Source organism: Juglans regia, chromosome 5 (genome assembly GCF_001411555.2).
Source record: "Juglans regia cultivar Chandler chromosome 5, Walnut 2.0, whole genome shotgun sequence".
Classification (NCBI taxonomy): domain Eukaryota; kingdom Viridiplantae; phylum Streptophyta; class Magnoliopsida; order Fagales; family Juglandaceae; genus Juglans; species Juglans regia.
The window spans coordinates 16,709,565-16,715,564 of NC_049905.1; positions in this window are offsets into that span (position 1 = coordinate 16,709,565).

Here is a 6,000-nt window from a genome sequence, read left to right on the forward strand (position 1 = left end):
GTTGCCTCACCTTTGTCCCAACACCCTGAAGAAATGGAATTTTATTAATTATTTTTCATGTATTACTGGATACTCTGTCCAATTATAAAATCTCATTTCATTTAGATTGTTTATATAAACATTAATATTTAATGATATGATAGGATATCCAGCAAGCATATCGTCCTTTCGACCATTCAGTCCTTGATCACTATTTTCTTTTTAAACTTTGCTAATATTGAAGATGAGTAGAGAGTGTCGAGTGCTGCAAAAGGGCTCTGCGGGCTTTCGAGGAGAAATTCTTCTTAGCCATTACTTGGGATGAATCTTTATTATTCAATGGTGATAAATGTGTTTCATCTTACATAGTGAGATGAAAGTGAAATAATAATATGGTGTATAGAATTTTTATAGTTGAGAACCAAGGCACTGCCCATGCAATAGCACCTCAGTTTTGCTGCCTCCTAGGCATGACCTAATTGTGCCAATTAAGACCTAGCTGTTGGATCCAGACGACCACCTTGAACCTGAGCGTGGCGACGGGGGCAAGTCCTTGGTCCTTCCAGACTAATGCTTTGATCACACATTCGGGTTTATTTTGGTTGAATTTTGAATGATTATTTTAATTTGTAGTTTTTTCAGTTACATCAATTATTGGTGCTAACATGATATTTTATGTAACGCTCCAATTGCAGATTCAAACCACATGTTTTATATTTTAAAATGACTAGTCAATGATATAATTGGAACCTTATAAAGAGTAATAATTTCTCATTCACAAGCAATGTGAGATTTCATATACCACCTACCATTATCATTATCATATGGGGGAATCACATTTTAACTAAGGAAAATGATGCATCCTCCATCCCGATAAAAGTCACTGATTCCTCTTTTTTTTTTTTTTTTTTTTATATATATTTAATTCGAAAATGTTTTTAAATGAATTTGAGATTTTTTTTTTAAATGTTAAGTGATTTAAAAATGTTTGAAAAAAAAAGCACAAAATAAAAAGGTGCATTTTGCACTTCTTGGTAAGAATTGTCGGGACCCAATATCGGTGGCCCTAGCAGGACCCTTTAACTAATTATACATTGTATTAACTTGAAAGCATAGTGAATAAAAAGTTTAAATTAGAGCATAGGAACTAATTTGTTGAAAAGTAAACCACATGGACTGTTTTAAGATTTAACCATGTGCAAGTTACAATGCTCTTAAAGATGAGTTGGGCCAAGCTTATTTGAGTTTTGCTCTTTAGTATTTGATCCAAAATTAGCAATTAGAAACATCTCATTTACTGAATGAAGTGGGATCAAGTTGAGTTTATACGAGTGTAACCAACATAAAGTTCAGCCTAGGCTAGTTAAGCCTCAATATCAGCCGAAGAGGACCTCCCACTATCCTCTGTTGCTCCCTTGGGAGCAACTTCTTGTGCTACAGTGTCTCCCTAGTCACCGCACCCTCCATTTGCCTAGATACAAACATCAATGGTTTTAACCTCGTCTACCTTTTTCTGTATCGTCGAGCTCAACTTTGATACCAAACATCAATGGAATAATGCTCGGCATGATCGTTTGCAGCAAATAAGCTCCGCGAAGCACATGTGAGGGAACTTGCCTCCCTTGTCAGAAGCGAATGATGTCATTGACAAAGAATGTGGGGATTTCAGTTCGAAGACAAGGGTCGGGAAATAGCACTCGAGGGTGAGCTTTGTCTAACCAAGGTCTCCTTTCCCTCCAAGACGATGGTTCAACTCCTTCAGTTCGAGGTTGCCTCTCTTGTTGGGAACATGGTTTGGGTTTCATCATCCCGAGGTCTTTTTCTCCTTTAAAAAAGAGGGTTCAACTTTATCTCAAGCTCGATGATGTGCGCCTCGAGTACCCGACTTCATCTCAAAACACTAACTTGAACTAAGGAGGTGCAAATTGGGAGGGAGCCAATAGAAAAACTAGACATGCCATCGTTGGTCTACAACACATCCAAACAGTTACCATCTGGGTTGTCGCATAGCCATTGCTTAACCGACCATATGTGGTACCTCTCCTCCTTTGACAAGTTGGGCACCACAAATGCTTGCCCAAGAAGCAATTCTCACAAGCTCCTCAAGGGAAGATCCCTTTCCCTTACCTTGTGTGCCAGAAACTCCCAATCGAACTTGGATACAAAAAAATTTTGTTTCCTAGTTCTTGATGTGGGAATATCATTTTTCGAGCTCCACAATCCTGCGGCAAGGACAAGAATAGTAATTGTAAACACCTTCTCCTTTGGTCTCTAAGCTATAATGGTACAAGATCACTTGAGCAGTCAAGTCCTAAGAATGGCAACTCCAGTCTAACTCAGTCCAACACCTTACACCATACCGCACAACAAGAAACCAAGATCCTCCATGTGTTGTACTGGGGCCAAATTGAAGAAATTTTAGAAGTTAATGAATTGGGCGAATAACAGGGAACCTAAAGTCAAAGTCAAACATCTCTATGTAGTGACTCGCCTTTGAAATCCATGATGCCCTCAAGGAGGAATGATCCAACAAAGCATACAAGAAATGCATACTGACAAGATTTACACTGCCATGGTGCAAGGATGAGGAGGAGGAGAGAGTTTGTCCTGGGCTCGATAGCAGGAAAATAGGAAAAGGAAAAATGAGAATTAAAATGAGAGAAGTAAAAATGATTTCTTGTAATTGATTTCTGTGTCTAATTACATATAGTATTTATATGCTAGTAAATTAATAGCACATAATAGAAAATTAATACATGTAACTAAAATTGAGCATGTGTATATGTCTCTTTTCTTATAAAGCTAATACTCCCCTTCAAGATGGAGTGTAGAGATTAACAACACCCATCTTGGTTAAGAGAATGAAACTGTACAGCACCAAGAGGTTTGGTCAAAATATCACTAAGTTGATGAGAACTAGAGAGATGAAGTGGTTTTATGATTCCAACTTGCAACTTTTCACGAACAAGGTGACAATCAATCTTAATGTGCTTTGTTCTCTCGTGAAACAATGGATTGGCAGCGATGTGAAGTGCTGCTTGGTTGTCACCAAATAAAAGAGCAGGTTTTCGATGAGAAATATGTAAATCATGAAGAATAGAAAGTAACCAAGTGATCTCACAAGTGGCTGATGCCATAGCCCTATACTCCGCTTCAGCTGAAGATCGAGTGATAGTCTGTTGTTTCTTAGACTTCTAAGAAATGAGCGAATCACCAAGAAAAATTAGATACCTAATCACTGATCTTCTGGAGCCAGGACATCCAGTCCAATTGGAGTCAGTGAATGCCTTGAGATGAAGTGTATTATTTGCTGGAAATAACAAACTTTGGCTAGGAGTAGACTAAAGGTACCTCAAGATGCGATAGACAGCATCTAAATGAGGCTGCCGAGGCTTATCCATGAATTGGCTAAGAACTTGAATTGAATAGGCCAAGTCAAGCCTAGTAATGGCCAAGTAAATCAAACGACCAATAAGTCTTCGATATGAAGAACCATCTTGCAAGAGGGGACCATCTTCCTTGTTAAGCCTCAAATTTTGCTACATGGAAAATTTAAGAGGCTTGGAGCTGAGAAAACCAGAATCCTTAAGGATATCAAGGGCATACTTGCGTTGTTTGAGGGCTATATACCCTTGGAAGAACGAGCTACTTCCAATCTAAGAAAGAATTTTTAAGTCTCCAAGATCTTTGATCTTAAATCTTTGAACAAGGAAGGATTTTAAATTCATAATAAAAGGGAGATGATTACTAGCCACAATAATATCATTAACGTATATCAAAAGAATAGTGAAATGCGTTGAATCATGCAATGTGAACAATGAATAATCAGCATGAGATTGAATAAAACCATAGCAAATGAGAGTCGAGGCAATTTGGAGAACCATTGTCGAGAGGCTTGCTTGAGTCCATATAAGGACTTGTTCAATTTGCACACTTTATGCTCTCCCTCTTGGGTAAAGTCAGGTGATACCTCCATATACACTTCTTCCTCCAAATCACCATGAATAAATGAATTATTTATATCTAACTGCTATAAAAACCAGTTTTGAGAAGCAACGACTAGGGGTGGCAATATGTGACACGACCCGTTAACCCAATACGAACACGACACGATAAAAGCGGATTAGAGTTTAGCCTTAATGGGTTCGGGTCAAAACGGGTTGACCCGTTAAGACACGATTGCTTAACGGGTCACTAACGGGTCAACCCGTTATGACCCGTTAAGAAAATTAAATTTACTTTTATACCATTAGACCTAAAGGGCAAGGAGGACGCTCCACTTCCTTCTTCAAGTTTTAAATTTGTTTAAATCTGTGTTTTTAATTTTTTATTATATTTGAGATTGTAACATTAATATATTTACATTGTATGTTTTGTTTATTATATTTGAAATTTAATTTTAATAATAAATATTATTACAAATTGTGTGGATCATATTTGTTTGAATTGTAATTTTAGACTTGTAGTTAGTTTTTCATTTTTTATAGATATTATTTATATTTAAATATTTATATAAAATCAATTAAGTCAAACGGGTCGTGTAGTGTCGTATCGTGTTTGTTCAACCCATTAACGTAAATGGGTTGAAACGGAACGGGTCGTGTCGTGTCGCATTGTGTCAATTTATTTCTTATTCATTAACGAGTCGTGTCGTGTCAACCCGTTATCTTACCGTGTCATGTTCGGGTTTAGAATTTTGACACGAAATCCTTAACGGGTCGTGTTCGTGTCGACCCATTAAGTGTAATGTACATACCTTGACACGACACGAATACGACCCGTTAACACGATTTGACACCCCTAGCAACGACTGCTAAAAGACATCTCAAAGTCACAAGTTTGGTCACAAGAGAAAAAGTTTCTTGGAAATCAAGGTCCTCAATTTGTGTATATCCTTTTGCAACTATCCTCGCTTTGTATCTTTCAATACTACACCATCAAACTTTGATATTTTATTTTATACACCCATTTACAACTTATAGGTTGTTTGCCATTAGGTAAATGGGTAAGAGTCCAAGTGTTGTTAAGTTCTAAAGCTTTATTTCAGCTGCCATGGCATCATGCCGATGAGGGTATCGGACGGCTTGTTTAAAGGTTTTGGGGCTCAAAATATATGGAAACAGATAGAGCTAAAGATCTATAAGAAGGAGACAAATTTTTGTAAGAAAGGAAATAATAAAGAGAATGGGAAGTATGAGACTTACCAAAACCTTGATCTGAAGGATTTGAGATAGCATGAGCAATAGCTAGTTTACAATGAAAATCTTGGAAGTAATTGGGTGCTCTAGGAGCTCTAGATGATTGCCTAACAGCTATAGGAAGAGCCTGTGTAGAAGGGGAAGAAGAAAAAGAAGAAGGATTGTGGATATTTGAAGGAGTGGAAAATTTTGAAATAAGAGGCACATTTGAGGGAAGAGAAATATCAGAGATTGGATGAAGTAAAACAATTGAGAAATGATCGGAAACAACAGAATTTGAGGATGAACTGAAAGGAAAAACAGTTTCAAAGAAAACTACATCCTGTGAGATAAGGAGATGTTGGTTCTCAAGATCAAATACCTTATAACCTTTAATGCCAAAAGGATATCCAAGGAAAAGACACTTTATTGCTCGAGGATCAAATTTGTGTCTATTTCTAGAAAGAGTGGATGCAAAACACAAGTAGCCAAAAGCTTTGAGGTGAGAATATGTGGGGACTTTGGAAAAAAGAGTCTCATATGGGGATTTTTTGGATAAAAGTGGAGTAGGTGTGTGATTGATTAAATAGGCCGTTGTTAGAATACATTCTCCCCAAAACTTTAAAGGAATATTAACTTCGAATCTTAAGGCACATGCAACATCAAGAGGTGTTAAGGTTTTCTCTCAACTACATCATTTTGTTGTGATGTTTCAACACAAGATTTTTGGTGAATGATATCCTTAGAAGCATAGAAGTCAGGCATATGGAATTCAATATCATTGTTTGATCTAATGGTTTTTTTTATCTTTTTGTGAAATTGAGTTTCAATTAGAGAGAAAAAT